The sequence below is a fragment of the Lipophrys pholis genome (assembly GCF_963383615.2).
Source record: "Lipophrys pholis genome assembly, chromosome: 6".
NCBI classification, from domain to species: domain Eukaryota; kingdom Metazoa; phylum Chordata; class Actinopteri; order Blenniiformes; family Blenniidae; genus Lipophrys; species Lipophrys pholis.
The window spans coordinates 29390047-29412815 of NC_137629.1; the positions used below are offsets into that span (position 1 = coordinate 29390047).

General features: G+C 40.1%; 1 long non-coding RNA gene across 1 annotated transcript in view; it reads right to left on the reverse strand.

The window, feature by feature from the left end:
• Window positions 1-833: 833 nt before the first annotated feature.
• LOC308111195 overlaps window positions 834-22769 on the reverse strand; it is an 80519-nt gene continuing 58583 nt past the window's right edge. Inside the window, exons 3-7 of the long non-coding RNA XR_013935433.1 lie at window positions 20766-20835; window positions 18730-18870; window positions 10578-10642; window positions 2267-2471; window positions 834-2090 (exon numbers count right to left, since the gene is read on the reverse strand). This is a non-coding gene — a long non-coding RNA (uncharacterized lncRNA). The remainder of the gene's footprint in view (window positions 2091-2266; window positions 2472-10577; window positions 10643-18729; window positions 18871-20765; window positions 20836-22769) is intronic.

The following is a 22769-nucleotide window of genomic DNA, read 5'->3' on the forward strand; positions in this document are numbered from 1 at the left end:
AAAGTCTATATGAGCGATTTCAGTTTGTTTGAAATGTGCCATTTCCCAAAACAACCGCTCAATAAACTGCTTGAATGTAGAGACGCGTATACTTAGCTGTAAATATCTCAATCAAACGCAGATTTTCACATCAAACGGCGGTATAATTGTGTGGCTTTGGGTGAAACTGATCTTTAACCCTTTCTCAGCATGGGGGTTGCAAGGGAGGAGACTAAAGGAGGCCGGGGAGGAGCAGTATTGGCTCCGTGTCCTTAACCTGTTCGCAGAAGGGCAAAGAAGGGCGGAGACAGTGGAAAGGAAATGTACCCTTGGTCCGAAATAGAACACCAGGTGGCAGGAAGTGGGCAGGAGGCCTTTGAAGTTGACCCCTGGTCTCTGCACTGGGATGGCCTCTGCAATCGATTCAGCCAGAGATGGCAGGGAGGGGAGCCAGGTGCCCCCAGAGGGCCATCAGACCTCGGAGATCTATTATGGGCGAGGAGGAGAGAGTCGGCTGGGGCCCAGCCCCATTGCTCCCAGTCATATCACTGTGGAGACAGCCAGAGTCAACTGGCTGCATCCTGACAAGCAGGCGAACACTGAGAACAGTCTGGTGTACAACAAACTCAACAGGCACAGCCTCCATGCTGCAAGCTTCAGGAAGGGTTTCCACTGTAAGATGCTGTCAAGTCTGTATATTAAACATTGCATAACACTGAATAATTGCTGTGACTGCACACATGAGAAGAAAAGCATGCCTGACAAATGAAACACATGCAGGTCAGTGAAGAGCTTTTGGAAATGTGGCTCACAGATAATGTTTTGAAAGAACCAGGGACAGACGTGAGTTATTTCAGTGCATTAATATATTTATTTCTTTTACAGAACACAACCACAGATTGCAGATGAATGACTTGAGAAATTGTCCTGCAGAAGTTGTGGGATGAAATGATAATTCGACGACAACAACAAAAAAACAAGATTCGATAATGCAGCATGGCTGAGAAATTGAAGAAGCATCAGAAATGAACATGACAAAACAACATATAACAGCAAAATTTGATCAGGAGATGTTTTTTGTGCGCGTCTACACATGATTGTGTTGGGCTGCAAAAAGATCCAGTAAATTACCAACATTATATTGAATTTGTCAGAAAGGAAATATTGACAAGTGCACACCAAGGATTCCATGTTTTGAGGTACTTTTGTCGATAACAGCAATATAAAACATCCAGTGATTAACCTGAAACAATGAGAGAAAGCATTAGGGACGTTTGCAAGTGTATGAATCAGACATCCCATTCACGGCGTTCATCTGGGACTACTCTAGAAATGCGCAGGCTGCTTTGTATTTTGTCCAGCTTTGGAGGAGGTGAGGGCTATCAGTGTTTACATGCTCATCTCTCTGTATTTCCAAGCTGACTACACACAACTTGCAAGAATGCACACGTGTACACTCACAAACAGAAACTCCAATCCTGAATCCAACCTCCCCCTTCATGCCTTCCCTCCCCGGGCAAGGAAATGAAAGCTAGACACTCAGAGAGGATGACTGGAAGAAATGAAGACATGTCCGATTTCCTCAGCAACCAATAGTGTTGCAGCGCTGTGTACTCGCTGCCCTCCGATAGGTCCGTGTCACTCTCTTCATCTTGAGGCCCATGTCATTCCCCCTAATCCCCCTCCCAAACACAAACAGGCCAATCCTGAGACAAGGCTCAGGGGCTGGGGAGGGATAAAGCAGCTGAGGCATGGAAATAGTGAAGGATGTAGTTCAGGAGGAGAGAAATGAGCACCAGAAGCTGACGCTGGTGTGTGAGGAGCCAATGTGTTATTATTAATAAAGCATTAAAAAAGTGAGCACATCAAAGCATACAGGGGCTATGCTATCATACATGAAAGTAACGCACTATGGCTTAATGTTTCCTAAGGCATGTTATGGTGACGCTGCTTTGATTTGAAATGCATTGTGTGGAAAATGGATTTACAGGAGTGGGGAGAGAAAGCCTGATGTGGGTGCAGACCATAATTTAAAACCTGACCTCATAGGCTCTTCAAAGTCTCCAGGAGTGTGGATATTTAGGATGTCCTTATGATTTTTTGGGAGAAACCTAGTACACAGACAACAAATAGCCACACACAGGATGTGAGAGATACAAAGATGAAAAATCAATTGTTTAAAAAGCTAAATATTCTATAAAATTCAACATTAATTCTGATGTCGACCATTAAATATGATTGGACCTTTGATTAATCTTCATTCTGTTTTGAGGAAAAGTAGTCACACCTGATTGCGCCTTGCTCCGTCTTGATCAAGGCCCGCAGGAAGTGAGACATTTTCTCTCCATCATGCCCCCATGGCCAGGTAATTATCCTAATCTACCTTCCTCCTTTGCTCAAGCTCCCGTGCCACACTGGCTCGGACCACCTCTGTGGCTTCATTATCAGTGCAGGGACTCGCTAATGGCTTGACGGCGTCACTGTGCAGGCTTCTGGGGAGGAGAAGAAGAAAAAAAAGGAAGAGGAAGAAATGAGAGAACTGAAGAACAAGAGGTTGCCGTGAAGGTTAATAATTCCATGATGAGGGACAATAGTCTAAAGGCAGATGGGCTCAGCTTCTTTAAAGTCAACTGTCACTGATGAGAGATTAAACTATGCGACACAGTGGTGTCAGAGGCACACACACTTCATGGTCATGAAGCGTGGGTGTGTGTGTGTGTGTGTGTGTGTGTGTGTGTGTGTGTGTGTGTGTGTGTGTGTGTGTGTGTGTGTGTGTGTTGGAGGAGGAGGCAGGTGACCGGTTACGTGTACATGCCGAACACACCCCCACCTTGCATGTTCGAAACAGCTATAACCTCACAACATACAGAAGGACTGGGGGTGGCAATTCAGTTTCACTTCTTTTTTTTTTCTTTTTTTTCTGACAAATGACACCCTGACAGTTGGAAAAAATGTTGGGGTCCCTGAACAGATTTCTCAGTTACAAAAATAAAATGTGTTGGACGAGACAAAGACAGACATTTTACATTCTACTTTTGAACCCCAATGAGAGCACTGACAAATGCCACCCCACCCCCACTCCGTCTGTGCCATGATTGTTGTTTCTCTCCAGAAATGTCATATAGTTAAGAGGTGATAATTCTATATGGCACAAACAGACACTGACTTCTTCCAAGTGTACATAGCATATAGGCTAACAGATTGAGATGCTGTAACATGTCTTTGCATCACTCTAAATAGACATGCCTTATATACCCCAAGGATCCAGTGGAAACCATTCAGATTGATTGAGGACATTAAATCCATTGCGCTACAGATAAAATATGAGGTTATGACAAGTACTGGATATATAGACCAACATTAAATAATAAGAGGGATAAATCACTTGAGAGTTGGTGTCACAAAATCTACAACTAATCAGGACGCAGATGATTTCAAAGTCTATGAACATAATAAGTATTTTGTGTTAGCCGTCATATAGATGGAATAGTGTTTTACTGTTTTAGACAACTTTATAAAAAACTTCAAGTGTAAAAACAAAGTATTGAAACTTAACAGTAGCCTGTGTTTCGATGACTTACACTGATAATATCATGAATTGTAAGAGTGTGGGTGGGTTTTCACCACTCAAGTTCTTCACAAAAAGTGTTCTTAAACACCTCCACATTAAAACATCCTCTTTCACAGACAAAAATGAAGCCATGCAGTCTGGTGCGACTGTGTCTGGGGCCAAATCATCATCAAATGGGCAGAAACACTTTAGCCGCTTTTTGGACTGCCGAGAGCTGACCACAAGGACAAAATAGTCTTCCAAAATAAATGCAATAAAAATGAATGCATATTCTTCCGATATACTTGGACTTGGAACTATAGCTTTGAAAAGCAACAAGTGGCTTTGAATTACAAGGTCAGCTCAACCAAAGTACAACATTTTCTCACATAACGTGTCTAGACATGCAGATGGTTTCGGTTTTTAATCATCCAAAGTTTGTCCTGAACCCAATAAAGAACCATTTCTCATGTAAAGTAGTTGGGGATAACGTCCGATATTAAAACTCACTATAATCTAGATCAAGATCCTATTTGCGCAGCTTCAGATCTCGAGTGAAGTCGACACAGCATAAGAAAAAAGAGGGCATGCTCGGTGTGTGAAACGGAAGCGGTGAAATCAAGAATTGTGTGTAAAACATTTGTTTATCGCTCATAGTACTGATCCGTATTATTGCCCTCGGCACTTAGCTCTCAGCCCTCAGCATTCTTGAGTGTATGCCACATCTAATACAGCGGAGTCATGTTTTTGTTATTTATACACACCACAAATCAGTACACTTGAACTACAAGTGTCATTAACCACTTCTATATTGAAAACAGCACTCTGTGTTTGTTATCCAAGGAGGAAACATTATTATCCTCAGGAATTCCCCAATAAATAAAACTCTACAAGTAATTTGCAGAATGGCTTTTTTCTTTCTCATTGAAAAAAAACCCCTGAAATGATACTCTTGGGAAAATAAATGGACCCACACTGTTGCTGAATTCAGGCTGAGCACTGATTTGGTTCCAGGATACAGTACCTCTCAGGACACCTGTATTTGATTTGCTCAAAATGGATGAATCCGGGTGTCAGTAAAAGTGCATGCTTTGGGCTCAGGGTGATGTTAATACATTCTCCACCCCAACATTGTTGTCAGATGGCACGTGCGGTTATCAGAGGGATGCAACTCAGTGTGGGGTTGGGTGCAGACAAGCATGAAGGCATGGTTTATATTTCGTCAGGGGTAATGTGATGATACTTGATGCTATAACTGTCTTTTTGCGCAGGATTCTGAATCAGAAACATCCTATATATAAACATGCTATAATGGATTCTAATGGGTTTCTGTAAGAGAGAAAGCGAGAGAGAAAAAGATCCACTTCAAATGGTTTTTTTTTTCCCTTTTCTTCCCAGAATAACAGTTTTACTTAAGGGTTCTTGAAGAATGCATGTGAAAATAATCATTATTCTGTCTCTTTCAGGTCAGAAAACAAGTAAACTGGCTTCCCTCTGCATTGTGTTTATTGCTGAGCAGTATGGCTGTATTGTGTTTGAATAATAAGACTTCTGAGTGTGAAACGTTTACAGAGAAGGATATAGGCAACTGAAAGCATAGGTGGGACAGATTTTTCCTCAACATTTTGTACATGTAAAACCCTAAGTTGCTTCAATAGGAGAATCTGGAAGGAATGTGTAAATATGCGCCTTCTCTGCTTTGACAAACCAAAATAGGAACCAGCTCCTCACAGCCAAGCATCTATAACAGATGAAATATCTGGTTGTTGTTTTGTTCCTACTTTCTAAAGACGCAAAAAATAATACACAAGCACTACTGACAGGCTCTAGCTAAGAAAACAACGTCAGGTTAAATTATTTGAGTGTTTGGATTAATTGCACGTTGTGTGTTTAAATCCATTTTTACGGAAAAGTAGCACATCTGCTAAATTTCAGATGACATTTTGCGGAAGAGGATAAGTGCTACGACAGGAGGGGAAAATCAAACAATTAATAAACTTTGTTGAATACAATATTCTCACTGTTGTTTGTTAAGATTTGAATTTATTTCTCGATCTTTGCATCATAACATAATCTTAACTCAGAGCTGACTTGACTGTTTTGTTTCTCTCACTACTGTTATTTCAGTTCAATAGAAATCACTGCTGTTTTTTTTTTTTAATACCTTGCATGTACTTCATTTTGTCCCTGGCACACATTTGAGGGGTTTCTATTTCCAGACTTCCACTGTGCTACATTTCAAGGTGGGAACATATGCCTTGTCTCTACAACTGAACTTACAGCTATAATTAGTGGTACCTTCAATCATGATTTTACATAGGAAGTAGCTTGACTAAAAATGTAAATCGTCCACTGTACACATAAATACAGAAGATGTATGGACTGTAATAAAATCCATCCATCCATCTTCTATACAACTGATATCCTGTGCATGGTAACGGGCGATGGAGCCATGATAAACTGTGGACCGGTTGACAGGACAAAAACACAGACACTCACATTTAGGGTCAATTTAGGTTGACCACTTAACCTCACATGCATGTTTTTTGAGTATCTGGAGCAAATCCACACAAGCATGGGAGAACATGCAAACTTCACATTGCAAGGCTCCGGCCCGTTTTTGAACCCACAACTTTCTTGCTATTAGGCCAAAGCTCTAACCACTGTGTCCACGAGTGCAGTAGGTAAATATGGATCAAATGAAAATGAGTGCCAATGACCAATAAAATGCTTGGCTTGTATGTTTAAGGTCACAGCTTCAGTTACTGGAGTTTCAGTTCATGCTTGTGGCTTTATCCTGATCTACCCAGCATCATATGACAGTTTTTCATGTGCCCACCCCTGCTATACAGGGTTTAAACATATATTTCAACAAAATGTTTCAGGCCCAGGACGGACAGACAATGACTTGTTGACCCAATGGTTTATTTGTTTTGGTGCCAAAGTGTAAAAAGAGTATAAAACATACCTTGACTGCCTGCAGTGCGCAAGGTGTGCTTTCACTTTTACAGAGGAGTCTGTTAGTCAAACAATCGGAGAGCTTTAAAACATGCCAATACAGCAGTATTAGTCAACAGCCTCAGTCAATACACCCCACTGGGCTGCATGTCTTCCAACAAACACAAGCAATTGCTTTAGAAGGCACCAGCACCGGATAGAAACATCAATTACAGTAAATTACACCAAAACTGTGTGTAACACTTCAATTTGTTTAATCTTCCAAGCTGTCAAAGCTACTTTGGATGAACGCAGAGCAGACTGAGATAACGTTTAATGGCTCTTAGATGCGTTGCACTCTCTATCTTTGTTGTGTGTATGTATAGCATGAGGAAGTTATTTTGATTTTGATTCCTGGGACTTACTTGGGGAGCATCATTAGACACTCAGAAATAAATCCTAAATGTTTTTTTTCTTCTGTGCTCAGAATGTTGGTTTTTTTTCGGGGGGGTTTTCATTTAATGTGGAGCTCAAATAAGACCACTCTGTGGCAGCACTGTGACTTGCAAGATCTACATCAGCTGTGGTGTGCAAGCAGTTTTAGTTTATTTTTTTTTTTAATGGAAAACAAACAGTACTTTCTGTTCGGACCAAGTTCACGAAGTTGAAAACACTTTGAAAAGGAAAAGTTATGGATGCGCCATGTCTTCATAAAGGCTTTCTTTTCAAAGTAATGGGGCACAAGTTGATAAATTCAGCAGTGAGACTACTTGGAGACAATAAAAACAATAGATTAAATACCATCATGGGTAAGGTTCGAACTACAAATGATAGTCTACTGAAGGTAGCAGCCATGCTCCAAGACAAAAACCTCCAATTTTAGCTAAACAGTGCTTCAATGACTCCCCCTGCTATGGTTGATTATCCACGAGGGGTATTGGTTGCTGGGGACAGATGAAGATTTGCCTGTTTCAGTGAACATTTTGGGAGGGGGTGGGGGTGCCGGAGTAAATGAAAGACAAATGCGAGTAGTGCCCACTCAGCTATTTTCCCAGTCAAGATCAAAGGCACGCCGGACTGGCCGCTCCACGGGAAACTTGAGATGGGTCCTGCCTTTGTTTGCTGTTGCTAGGAGACCTGCAGAAGGCTGAAAGTGTTTGCGGTGGGGTACAACATCAAAACCATTTCCAATATAAATTTTTAAGACAGCCATGTATTTGTGTCCTGGGCTTTCAATTTACTGAGCACACTGAAAACACTACCAATAATGATTCATCCCTTTGTTGGTCATGAAATAAGTTCTTTTTCTTTAGAATAAAAGTAGTTACACACATTTATATATGTGCACACTTTGTATAGGAGATTTGACAATAGTGCATATACTCTAAATAGTATTCTAACCTTGATAGTGTATAACCTCACTTACCAAAGTATCGTAAAAGCAAAACAATTCACACTTTTTCAAGAGAGAATACGGAAACATATGAAATGTAAAACTGCAAACAGTGCACAAACACAACTTAAAATGTTGTTTGATATATTTATAAGCTCAGGTTTGGCTTCCCAGCAAAGCTAATTACGATGCTGTTATCTATTAATGGGCCCCATGATAGTAAGGTGGCTAGACATGTGTCACAGAGAGCTCATTACATATCATTAGTTCAACACTCCAATAATGTCTACACCTGCTGAGCAGAAGATAATGACTTGGCCCCTGATATTTGCAGGACTATTGTCTACTAAGCAAAGCACCACCAAGAGAATAGATCCACAGGCTTAGGCACTGCATTAAAACTGGTAGAGCTATACAATAATCCAAGGTACACACATTTCTTTTTTCTTTTTAATTTGAAGTAGCTTCAAAGAATCGAGAATAGCAAAGAATAAAGTGTGTTTTTCATTCTTTGTTTTTAACAGAATTAGGCCATCAGGAATAAACTTACTCACAAAACAGTTGCAATGAGCAATTTCGGAACAAACGTATCTTGTTTTTACCTCAATTTATCTGAAGAAATCGTGAAAAAAAATAACAGATTTACACCATTTGCAATTTTCTATTTTCTATTTGATAGGGGCTTAAACTCTTAAAATTGATGAATACTTTTCAATTTGTTTATTGAATCACTGTGGTGCAGAAGTTACATAACCCTGCAGAAATAACCAAGGTTTTTTTGCGTATTAAAAAAGGGAAAATTAGTACTTGAAATTTGTCCACAAAAAAAATAAAATCGAACACGTAAATAAATATGTACACGACAGACTTTATGTCTACAGCAGGGACTTTATGAATACATACGCTACATGGTATAGACTCCATAGATTCTGCCTTGTAACTAGCAGGACACAGAAACTGTAGTTGCCAAATAAGTGACCTTCGTGTCTGGAACGATGAAAATGAGAATTGTGCAGTGTCTGCCTTGTGTTTTCACTACTTGAGCCAACTGGCACAGCGCTGGCGTCCTCTCCCCGGCTCCCAGTCTGCCGTGATGACAATGGCAACCAGCTACCGCATGGCACGTAAAATGACAAAAATACTAGCAAGCCAAGCTGCATTTGGATCCAAACCTATAATGTAAAATTTACTGATTGATCAGTATGTCAAGAAAAAATCTTTTTTTTTTAAGGGACATTGCTCGTGTAAAAATTCTCCATTTTCAGGACTCTAGCTTCTTCCATCCATGTGGGTGATACAGCGAGCTCTCAATCACTGCAAATTGAGCCGTTTTCTTGTTGGGGGGAAAGAGAAGAAACGAGGTGCCTTGAGAATACTAAGTTTGTATCCTCCAAAAAGCTGATTTCCCTCTAACCAACAGGAGCTATAAATGGCCTACATTCAAGTGTGTCATGAGCTTATCTGCTGTGTCCTGCCTTAACCTGCACTATTCAGTATGTGTGCTCACGAGGCTTTAGCAGAGAAACGTGCAGGATACAGCAGGCAAGTGGTGATGAGACAAAACAGGTCCATCTTCCCAACATTTGTTTTGCCCTTTAGAAGAAGAGTCAAGGCTAATCCTGCTGTTATTGTCCTCAGATAGAAGACAGAGTTGTCTTCTCTTGTCACACCAACCAGGGATCCACCCCTGTGTGACATCACAGTGAGCACACTGCTGCCAAATCGGGCTTCGGCAGCCTAAATTCGCTTTAATTGGACTGTGAAGAGCTGCTGCATTAACCGAACATCATGCAGATTTATGACTGCTGAGCACAAATCTGTGCAGAACTTGAGTTTGTTTCCGAGGGAGAGCAACTTTGTTCATTTATCACTTGACTCTCACCCATGCAAATACCTCAACATGAACTCATAGCGAGCCTAATTTATCTGCTCAATTTGTAGCTGCATATGTAACATTGCCACCAACAGCTCACTATCGTTAATGTGTGAAAAGCAGTTTGATTTAATGCGTATATTTCTATACTATTTTAAGACATAACTTAAATCTAGGAACCGGTTGTTCTTTTGCATATTTTTTTTTTCTTTTGCAACATTTCAATTAATAAATCATCTATGAGAAAAGTTATGAATAATGTCGCTTTATATAGCTGTCATTCTTCTAAGTCTGCATATATAATCAGCACAAAAACTCAGTAGGCAAGGTTTGAACAATCATGAAATAGCACAAATGACAAAAATAAGGCTTATGAGCTCAAGGCTGAGATAAACGTATCTGTTCAATCTTAATTCATAGTTTGACAGATAGTAGATGGAATTATCTCCACACCATGACAATCATCTGTTTATTTCTTTAAAACCTTTCGCACTGGCAATAAGAGATTTGGTTTCTTTGTGTCCGGGTAGTAAAACCTACGTTTGCCCTGAAAATATCCACTCTGTGTTTGACTTCTGCCCTCTTGCAGCCTGATAAGTTCGCACAGTAACCAAGACGCTTCACCAAAACAATTCACCTCTGTTATGGTCGATGACTGCTGCCTGAACCCTGTACCCCCACTGAGACAATAAAACGGCTGGATGACTATAGGAGAAGCAGAAAGGCCAACCGTTTATAATTTAAGAGAGGCAAAGTTATACAGCTTGTGTGAGGACAAAGATTTAAAACAGTAAGAGATTGGAATTCCCTCCGTCCGAGGTCAGAAGGCCAAAGTTACCTTTTACCTTTTGTTTTTTTTTCTTCAGTTCCTTGAAGGAAAATGAGCAGACCCAGGATCCACAGCTACGTCCTGTCAGTTCAGACAAAAGAGATGTGAGTTATTAGAAGATCTAATCAGTCCAGTCAAATGGTTACGGGGTTTTTAAACATGAACAAACTTAAATATGAGGACCATTGTAGCTGTTTGCATGCAGTTACAATGATGCCCATTACAGTATATATATTGTATATATGGATGTGTGTAAGGTGTGAGTTTACCCTATTTAATATAAATTTCTGGCTGACAATTCATATTAAGAAATGTAAATTGTTCTGTATAGGTGTAATTAAGACCTGTGTTGTGTGATTGACACTCAAGCATGCAAAAGTCAACGTTCATTGATTATTCTTTTCTCTTCTCTTTCTCTTCCAGTTTATAATTTGACCTTTATCACACCATGAGAAGAATAAAGCCCTTTATGCATTTAGCTATGTTCTTTCAATTAAAACGTAACAACCCAATTATTCGGATCTTCATTTCTAAGAAATAATTAATATGAGTTTAGAAATGTGAAGCAGATAAATGAAAAACAAAAATCCTGCAGTTCAGACTCCCAAAAAAAAGTGAGTTAAACAGAGATGTCCCCATATAAACCTTTAATATTGGCTTTTATTGCAGAGCACAAGATATTCAAGAATAGAAAATAAGGGATCTTAAGTTTTAAATCCTCTTATTACTCAGTCCTTTGACTATTTTTTTCCCCTTATATTTTAACAATTCCTCACACTGAGAAACATATCACAGTATTTAAATAAGGAAAATGTTTGTATTTTTAACTTCAAATATCCTCCTTTTTTTTTTCTTTTCTTTTTTTTGACATTAACATAAAACGTTCACTGTATTTCATTTAAAGCATTAATGTGATTTTGGGCATCTAAAACTTCAAACATTAGAGCAATATTATCTTAAGATGGTACATCACAATGGAGGGGTAGTCTAAGACTTGATCTTTTCACACTGAGAAAGAACTGTTATTGGCGAGGATTTGCTGTGAGATTCCCTTTTCATTCTAACGGCATTAAAAAGGAGAGAAAGACTGGGAGACAGAGAAGTGACGCTGACGTCACAGTCGAAGAGTCACCCGCCGTGTGTTCGGCGTCTCCAAGTAAAGACTTATCTGCAAAGAAGTTTGGACGGACAATGTGGGTGGACAGGGCGTGAAACTACTATCATCATCAGTTCTGAATGAAAAAAAGAAAACATATCTTCCACAAAAAAGAAGGCTCATTCCAATTCAGCTGCGTTGTTAGGACAACGAGAACCATCCCTCAGATGATTAGTTCCACTTCAAAAGAATTTACTTTCCGCGGTGGAAACGTCCCCCTTTTGTGTCCTTACACAGGGTTTTCTCAGCCCAAAAGAAGAATCGTATGTTTAGTCAGCCTGTTTATTATTCCTTCTGTTCACACTACAATTGTATTAAATAAATAGAGTACTACTAACAAAGGCCTATTAGCCCATAAACATGTCCTGGTACACACAAAAAAAAAGGCTAAATCACAGTCTACGTGCAGGAATTAAGATACTCTGGTAGAGGCAAAAACTACATTGCTGCAAGATGTGGCGCAAGCACAGAACGTCTTGTCACTCACGTCATAAAACATGCATGCTATGCTGCACATATTTTGTCTAACGAGGGACTTGTTATGTGGTTCAGTCTCAATTTTGAGAGACGCCACGCTCGCAGAACAGCGCTAGTCGCTGGTGACGCTGGGAAGCAGCATGGACCAATTTTGGAGGTTCCCTCCCGATAGGGAAGCATGACCTGTAATAGCAAAAAGGACAGGCTCATCTGCAAAACAATAATCCCTGAATTCAAATGTCTGAAAACATGCACACTTTTAATTTCAAAACATGTCAGTGTAAATGAACATTTTCATATCTAATGTGTTAACCTAATGAAACGTTGAGTGAAAATGAGGAGCCAGAAAAATGTAATTACAGGTGATAATTAAATGATGGTGGGTGCAAATTACATTTAGCCTAATGTGATTATTAATGTGTGGTTAAAGCAGCAGATCAAAGAGTTACAGCAGTTAGTATGATCGTTTACTCTGACTTCCTTGAGATTTTAAAGACACAATATGAATGCAAAAGAGGGTCGGGTGAGGTTCTGCTGGTACTTCAGATAAACAGACATCTTGCCTGAGTCAAAATCCCAAAAGGAGCCAAAAAAAAAAAAAAAGAAAACATGGTGAACACACCTAAATGCAGATGAGTGGAATAAGGATGAAAAGTTTTTTTTCTCTCTCTTTTTTGATGCATGCAGCCTGCAACTGGCAGCTGTGACATTTTGGTTACTTTTATTGGATTTTTTTTTCTTTTTCTGTTCTTTTAAATGTGCAGTTTATATTTGATGTCAAAACCCCAAATCATCCTGGAATAGGAAAGTCTGAAGGCCTTCAGGCAACATGCACACAGCCTGCAAACAATAGGTAAAAGCTTTACTTTGGGAATAAATATTTGGGATATTCAGGAAGGTGTGACGACGCGAGGCAGAGCAATCTGTCTGCCTGCTATTTACAGACATGGCTCTTTTTAATTAAGCTTATGTTTACCTTTTCCTATGAAAATCTGTCTTTTATGAAATCCAACAGCATTCCTGGCTGATTGATAAAGAGAAATTTTACATTTGTGGCGCTTCAGTCGTTTGAGTGGTCCACGGCTGTACTGTATTTGATGACTGTATATTCCAGCATGAATACAGACTGGAACTCTGCCTGGTGTGGCTCAGGAGTATCCAGCCTCCTCTCCATGATCATTGATGAGGCTGCTTGAGACCTACAGTATATTAAAATGCTCAGCAGAAAGAAACCTCATGGCAGAAGACATGCCAGCAGCAGCTCTTTAATGTTGGCAACTGTCAAAGCTTTGATTTCTGATTGATGAGTAAGGTTGGTGCAATAACAGCGCGACACTACCGGTCATCTTGCCCACTTTCCACAACAGGAAACGTTTCACACTACGCAACGCAGCCCAGCTCCTCAGACCCCAACACTTACATCACCTGATTGAAAGTGTGGAGCCACAAAATGAACACTCCGTGTCTACAGTCATGTACCACAAGCGTGAAACACCTGGTGTTTGTTGACAGGTGGAGCTGGAAAGTAGCAGGTAATTTATCCCTGAAGTCTGTGAGAAATGACATCTCACTCATCTTGTTTTTGTGTTTTTTGTGTGTGTGTGTGTGTGTTTCCTGACAACAGAAACCGAATGGTGCACATTCCATAAAAAGCCAAACTAACTTAACCTACCTTCAGGGTACTTATGAATGTTACAATATTTTAAGAAAGCATTGATCCAATATTCATGTTCATTTCAAGGCTGTAGGTTGGTGTGCCGTTGAACTTTATTGCATTTAATCCTTCATAAGGCACTAGCTAAAATATGCTTTTGAAAATCTGAACCCAACTGTCGTTTTAAAGGTATTCCCAACTAGATATTTCTATTTAAACTGACCAAGATCACACATACTTCACAATTTTCAGTTGTCGATCTATAGTAGGTGTGTTTGAAAATAGACGCTACCATTTGCTGTACTGTTGTGTGGACAAGCGTACAGTTTTTGTTTGTTTTTTAAATAGGAGATGGTTTGCTAAAAGTGCTTGGGCTTTTAAAAGAAATACTACTAAATGTGCACCTGGCATAGCTATTCTTCTTTATAGTTTAGTGTTTCCTTCAAAGTTAGTTTATAAAAAAAGATAAGGAGATTCACAAGTTACCGGATGTGCTCAATGAGTGACGTATACTCAACGGTTACAATTTAATATGATGGAGTTCAACAGCTCTGGCCTTAATTCTGCATTTAAACAGTCAAGTATGTCGACTTTGTTTGAGTTTCAATTGAACTATGCGTTTATTTCAGAAGCTATAGTTTTCTGTTTTGTTCTGCCACATTATATTGAGAAGGGTTTTCCAATATTCCACCCCTCCTATGTGCGTTAAAGGGCTCGAGAAATATGAGAAGTCCTTCTCGCTCTACAGCAGTCCATCGCAACAATAAAGCAAACCCAAAATTAACACAGAGCAAGAGTAACTCTCTGGTGGCATGAAGCAAAAGAATATATTTGTGAGTCTGTGAGTGCAGAATTCATGAAAGCGCGGTTGTACTGAATTACTTTAGATTGCACAGTTGCACCTATTGAAAACAGAACATATTTATTTATTTATTTATTTATTTATTTGTTTGTTTATTTATTTACCAAAAGAATACACACACAATAAGGATATACGACTTCTGCATGAATATGTGAATATTGTGAAAAAAGAGACACCCCATAAAACTTTGCGCTTATCACGCAAGAGTCCAACACAACACATTAAGAATTGACATCACATGAGGAAAGTGAATATAGAAAATCCCCAATAAAACATTGCCAACTGTATACAAACAATGTTTTCATTATGAGTTTGGATTATTAGTTTTACCCCATGAACAAAGACCTAGTTGGTTTTTTTTATATAACGACGAAGATAATGACTGGAAACTGATGCGGCATCATGTTATAGAGCAGAAATCTTGTGAGGTTGGTGTGTGTGTGTGTGTGTGTGTGTGTGTGTGTGTGTGTGTGTGTGTGTGTGTGTGTGTGTGTGTGTGTGTGTGTGTGTGTTGTATTTAGATCTGAGTTTTGCCAAAAATTTAGCACGATATTATTTGCTAATTGTTTTGTTATAGAAGATTTTATTCAAAAAAATACAGACGAATAAAAAACTAGAGTGAATACATTTTCTCCCTTTTTAAAAAAAAAAACTAAACAATGTGGATGAACTGACTTGTAAAAGGACTTCACTCCAACTAATTGCTGCTTTCATGTATCCAATTAAACAAAATGTTATTGCAAGTAGTTTATTTCTCATTTGGACGCCCATCATGTGCCACGGTCTTTTAATCAAGAACAAAATGTAAGCATTGCATATTAATTCCGCACCGAGCGATGAGCTGCTGTTTACACTGGTGATTTCCACCACTTCTCTCCCCGAGCACAGGAACCCTCTGAGGGGCCGATCCCACAGTGACTCCGCTTAATTGACAACCCCAGCAAGGATTGTGCTGGTGAAGTTAGCGGCTAACTGCTAACGTTTTTCAATCCATACCCACTCAGGTGTGCATGTGTGAGAGGGTGTGAGGAGGTTGTTAAAATGGTGCCGAGGATCAATAGGATGTTGTTGTTAGTGAGAGACCTTTCAAGGGAAACATCAGTGAGGTGGCATCACAAGTTGTCACGTGTGATGTTTGTGAAATGTATCTGGAATGTCTCTGCCTTCAGCTGCCTGAGTAAACAGTCAGGCAGCGACAGCTCGGCTCCCCTACACACTCTGTGATAAAACAGCGTGGTTGCATGAGGTAATCTTACCCTTACCCAAATGAGATGGTAATGCCTTCACTCAGGGAATTCAGCAACACACAGGAGTACCTAGACGGATGCTGTGCACCTCAAATGGGACTAATAATAGAGCCTTCACTCTTTTTAACTTGGAATCTATAGTATGCGCTTTTTAAAAAAAAAGAGATCAACTATATGGGTCAGTGGGATTTCTGTGACGGGAAAAAAAAAGAAACGAACAACCAAAAGAAAATATGCTCTGCTGACAACAGATCTAAGGAATGCAGTGGCTAATAAGAAAATTATTTGGGCAGAGTAACAGCTCAGAACTTTAATTAACAGAGCTGGTTTTAACTGATTGAAAGGGAATACATGTCCACACTCGTGCATGTAAGCCTAATTATTTTCAACTCCTTGATTGTCTAAATAGGCTTTATAAATAAAAGCACGAGTGACTTGGAATGTTCAAAGGAAATTATTTTGGAAACAGAAATGATCAAAGAGCAGTCTTCCACCACTTCTGTGATCTGTGAGTGAGAATGCATGAGGACGTCAGTCCTCCACGCTGCTGCTTCACACACACACACACACACACACACACACACACACACACACACACACACACACACACACACACACACACACAGTTTACACAAATTTAAACCCATAATATAAGTAAGTGAAGTCATAGTGAAATTCACTAGGATGGTATGGTGTAGTATGAGATGGCATGGAAATGGTGCGCCACACCAATTTTCCTTTTAGAAAGGTTGCAGAGACCTTTCCTAGTCGCCGATTCTTGAAAACATTACAGTGAAGTCAAAAGCAAAGGGCACACAAACATACAGTGAGCAGACAATGGGCAGTTTTACCGATCTTCTGTAGATTCTAGAAAGTGTCTTAAGATATCTTTCTTTGACTTTTGCTGAAATATTCTTACATCCCCATTACCCCACGGTCTCTGGAACCTTCTCCAAGAGGGCAGGACTCCAGATAAGAAACCACTGTGGTCTGGTACGATATTTCATATGGTCCACAATTTTTATTGTACGATAAGTGGTATGGTATGGTATGGTATGGTATGGTATGACATGTTGTGATCTATACTATCTCAGGCACCCTGTGTTGTGATCGAGTTACAACAGGCAACAACAGTAAAGCCTGTCTTATTATTGCGATGAATAATAAAGTCTGCATTGATAATTATGTCAGCGACTTCATGTTGCCCCTGGCATCTTGTTCACATGCGGGTATTACCATCAGCCCACGCTGGCTCCTGATCTGTTTACAACATTTTTTTAATGTAACAGGCTGGTAACTTTACTTAACGTGTTGATTAAAGGGGATAGAGTTTACAACAATGTAAAGCACAGACAATAAAAGGAACAAGTCTGGTACTTACAGTACAGCTGTAATAAGAAGATCTTTGTGTTCTTTGTGTTCTTTGTGTTCGCGCTCTCTTAGGCTTCTGGCCATTATGCATACGTACTGTGGCATATACTGCATTTAGCGAATGTACAGAATGTAGTTCGTGGTGTTCTTATCAATTGGTAGCAATCCTAGACAAATCTGTTTATGAATTCATGAGTGCTTCCTGCTGCAGACAAAAAGCTCTGACGCACGTGTGACAAACTGTTGTTGGTTTGAGCATCACTGGCCTGATATCTGCCGAAGCAGGTGTGAGGTTTTGTATTCGCTGCACTGGATGCTTTGCATTTTCTTTCCATGGGAGTATGTTCTTTTCGTTGCGGATCACTTTTCCTGAGATGCACCCCAGTTACACAAATGGGTTGCATAATTCTGTCAATTACATAACCGAAGGAAAAACTGTGGCATTCACGACAGCAACAGTGCAGAAACTGGAGTGGAGCTGAGGACATGTGCTAATTACCTCGGCTATATACCACTTCAGTTATAGACCTAAAGGAACTATGTGACACACTCTTTTGTTGCATAGAGAAAGGATTTTTGCTCCTTCGCCTCTTCCAGATACCTTGAAAACAGGATTATTCCCTGTGGACTGAAATAAATGCCATCAGTTCTGCCTTGTTCTTTTTGAAAGTCATCTGTAGAAAGGTCCAAACTTCACAGGTTTGAGTCAGCAGTGATATTGGCGTAACACTGATCCCGAGACAATCGCTGCAGATGTTTTTGATGTTAAACATGCACGAGTGCCTACGCACAGACCTACAGAGCCATGTGCTCACACATCAGCGTGTAATTATCATATCGTAGTATATATTTGGTACAAGGTTTGGCTGTTTTATTGAAGATGAAAATGATGAATGGACATTTCATTACACTCTCTAAATCCATTACCTGCGTTTCTCAAAGCCACACTAGTCGCTAATCACCCTCCCATGCTGCTTGTGCTTATGTTTTCATGCGTTCGACAATAAATTTCCATCACTAGTTCTTTGGTTTGTTCAGATTATTCCATCTGATTAAAAAATCTCTCACACTTCTTGCTGATTTTTGACAGAGCATCATTCACTCTGGGGCCAACACCACCCCAAATCACATTTATCCAGTCAATTAATGTCACAGCGTTAATGCAACATATCATCACAGTGCAAAGCTTGGTCTAACTGTAATTGAAAAGACCCATGGGGAATTCCTGGGTTGTGTGTGTGTGGGGCCTCCTCTGCCCCTCCGCCCCACATCCATCATTGTGAAGTTGGGCCCCGGGGTGATCTTGTGGAAGTTGAACGGCGAGATTGGCCCTGCACCGCCGCAAACACTCTAAACACAGCTGAAAACTACTCAGTACATATTCATTTGAAAGCCACATACCGAGGAACGCAAGCTCCAGTGCGCCGACACATCCATGTTCTGCGAATGGATGGACTTCAGTAGGGATGTGATCAGACACGGAATCCGTCCTTCAGATGTGGAGTTCACAAGCTTGATTACGCAGCCACCTCGCAATGCATACTGCAACAGATAAAATTAAACACTCACGGTTACTCACTGCTTTGAAACAGCCTGGACCGTGATCAATGTGATCCCCTTTTATAGGTTTAACCTCAAACGACACAGATTCGAGAAACTATAGAAAATCTCTGCATCTCAAAACAGAACACAATTGTCGCTAATGAAAGGTGATCGTTTTTGCGAGACAGCAAAGACAACAGCCATTTAGGTTCCTTTTGTTGTGCGTTTTTGTGCAAATCTAAAGCGGCGTGCTCTTTAGGAGTCATGATCAAACCATTTCTAATGTTTTCTAACAAATGCTTCAAAAGCATCCTGAAAAATGTGAGACATTATACGGAGGCGCCAAAAACACAATTGATAATTTCACAAAGATCATTCACTGTTCTCAAAGGCACATCAATTCCTGCTCCAACGTGCAGATATAAGCATATTCATATGGCTCTTCACATGCATGAAACGCTACCAGCTGCCCTTGCCAGTGAGTGGAGGACATTAAGGCTCAGACTGGTTGATCTGTGATGACAAGGGTCTGGAGGAGGGATTAAAAGCAAGGGGACCAAAGTTATGGTCAGTCCCTTAAAAGGATGGCAGTGCATCTCATAGGCCTGGAGCTTGCAGGAGTTGAAAGATCTTCAAAGGTCTGCTCACCCCACACAACCTACTCTAACTCCCAAAAAAACCTTGAAAGTATGAATTTTGAAAGATGTGGAGTTTTGAAATATTATTTATTTTCCTTTTTGCATCGCGACAGGCCACAACAAATGCTGCAGGCCAGAGCTGAAAAACTTTTGCTGTCAGTCGCTTGTTTATTCTCCGTGCGAGACAATCGTTGTCAGTCATGTGGTTACCTCCTGAGCTTACCAGCTCATGGGAGACCATACAAGCGTCTCAAAAACTGGCTCATCAGAAGCTGTCAAAATTTGTTATGTAAGGCATGGATAATAAATGAAAAAGAGCAGGGGAAGAAAAAGACTTTTTTTTTTCTTTTTTTTTAAGAGCTAACAAATATGCATATGAGAATAGGCGGGGCCTTTCTCTCTATCAGCCTTATGTTGGCTGTTCAGCCATACTCTCGTAAGTTACACCAATTTTTTGGTAGATTCTGTAACAATAGCCAGAGAGCTAAGTATTTTTAGGAGCTTGGGCTTAAGTTGACAGTGGAGCGACCGTTGGGAGGAGTGAAAAGAAGCCTAGTTTAATAAGCCCCAGTACAGACTGGACTACACAGGGGGTTGGCACCGCTGAAATCAGAAAACTGCAGTGCAGATGACGACGAGAAAAAAAATCTGAAAGATCAGTCTGGTTAAATCATAAGAGCGGAGTGCTGGGACTCCACTTTTTCTATTCACCATTTTGTGGTTTGTAAACACACAATCCGAACATTCCAGTGTAATGATTGCATTGTCTTACATAAGTACTCTGCTTCTGATGTGTGTGCGTTATAAGCTTATTAATTGTCAGGCTGTCAAATTAACACAGGCTTAGACATGAAACAGATTACCTTACTAATGTTCGTCGATAAGAGCAAGTGACATGAGTAACACGTTCATTCCACTCCACTATTTCATCTTTTTGACAGTTGTATTATATATTGTTCAGTCTTTCATTTCAGAATCAATTTATATTAAGTGTTACAATTGCACTCATTATGTATTGTCACAATCACTGATGCATGGATGCTAAAGACTCTCGTGGTGGTCGTTGTTCAAATGAAAAAAGATTTGCAGAAATGAAAATAAAGCAGCAGTGCAGCTGCATCGAGTTTACCATGTGCTGTTGCAATTTTCCGTGCAGAGGGGGGCATTTAACAGAAAAGAAAAAAGAAAAAACACGGAGATATTTGAGTCAAGTTCCACGTATCTGGGGAGAAAATCTGGTGTAGGATACCTACTTACCATGGAACCACAGTTGCAGAGATTAGGGGGCCATCATGGAGGAGCCATAGAGGGTGAAGATAGCCAGGAGCTGCAGGGATACAGATAGATGAGACGGAGGAACAAGGGGATCTAGCAAGGAAAGGGGAGGGGGCACGGAGGGGTGGATAAAAAGAAAGCAAGTTGGGGAGAAACAGCACCACTGGCTTGACCTAGGGAGGACAGGGAAAGAGCCAGAGACCCAATTAAAAACACACTTGGTCAGTCAAGAGTCAATGCTGACACAGCCTCTTCAGCCGGAGCCGAGTGCCTCGGAAAAGTATGGGAGCTGCGCAGTGTAAGTTACGCAAGATGTCATATGTGGTTATGATGATGCATAAAACAGAAGACCTGGTGCGACAAAGCAGCCCACCTCCTGGTACGCAGCTGGGGCTCAACCCGAGCATGGCACAACAGCAACCCAGGGGGGCAAGACAATAATTCATTGGATCTGAAGGTGAAATGGATTTATTTACATTAAATTGATGTATGCCCTGTATACCCCGTCCAAAATGGCGCCCCGTGCTTGTTGCTAGGCAGAGAGCGCAAAAGTAAAGATGGCGGCGGGCAAGTGGCAAACAGGGAGGCAGAGGTCTAATCAGTTGTGATTACCGGGGGGAAGGGTGTGGCAGGGTTTAGTATTTATGAAATATCGCCATAGCTGGGCGAGAATATATGAAGACTACCTCATTTAAGAATTTTACCATTTAAGTTGTCGCCTTTTGGCTTCATTTGTGTCCTCATGTATAAAAAAATACAGAGGATTCTTTGAGCTCACAGTAATATTTGATCACATCCGGTAGAGAGAGAGTATTTTTAGAAACAGAATAGAAAAGGGCAAAATGTGATCATGCATGCAACACATGGGGGTTAAGAAGAAGAGCTCGCAAACTGAATGAGGGAAAATCTTGCAATTAACTTTAAAAATAATGGAATTACCGTGATCACACTATTTAAAACAGCACAATACAACTCAGAGTTACTTTTAAAATCTCTTATAAGACAGTGGTCAGTACCAAGCAAGTCTGCCTCAATTTGCTTGAAGAAAGACGGGAAAAAATATGTTGTATCAACTGCATTCGTATCTTATATATAAAAAATTTAATTGTCAATTCCATAGACTTTAGACAGGCTAAGAAGTACCGATTCAGCTGTACCAATTCACAAGTAAGGAGCAAGAGCAAAAGAACTGAATAACCCAGAAAAAAAAAAAACTCTGTGTTGTTTTAATAGAAAACTGAATCCAGAAACATGGGATTGGTTCCCTGACAGAGTTCTGATGGAAAATTCAAAAAAAAAAATTAAAATTAACTGCGGTCACACACAAGTGGGATTTGCAAAATGCACCATCAAAATAAAATTCTGTGTCTCCCAAAAGATAAATCCCCAGGAGCACCACGTGTAACTGCCACCAGAACCAGCACACAGAAGGGATAAACAACTTCACACATCACATGCATCGCAGTCCCCAGAACTGGAAGAGAACACAAATTTTATCTTATATATTGTGCTCGGAAATATGCAAGGATTACAGCAGTTTTGTGGATTTTTTTTTAAAGGGTAATTGTAATTAGTTTTAGGTATAACATTGGGGGAAAAAAAAAAAAGCTGCAAAACTACACCTTTCTGAAAACGGTCTAATCCAGTCACGATTTTCCTGCTGATTTTGATCAATCCACAAAACTGTCCAACCTAAAACTGTTTCACTGGCGTAAAGGACATACATGCATTACAGATAGATATCTGTGAGATCGTCACAACCATATATTTCAAAGAAATGTAAAAAAATTGGGCCCTTTTGACCTGATTTCCTTTTAATATGTGTGAAGCAAACTTATAGCTTTAATGGCACTCAGCAGCCACATCTTTAATGGTATAAAATGCTGACATTCATACATACAGGTACAAAGAATAAAGCTTTGCTACTGGCAGTGGTAGGGTTTTTTTTTTTTTTCCATTTCAGGTTTTAGCATAAATGCGACCCAT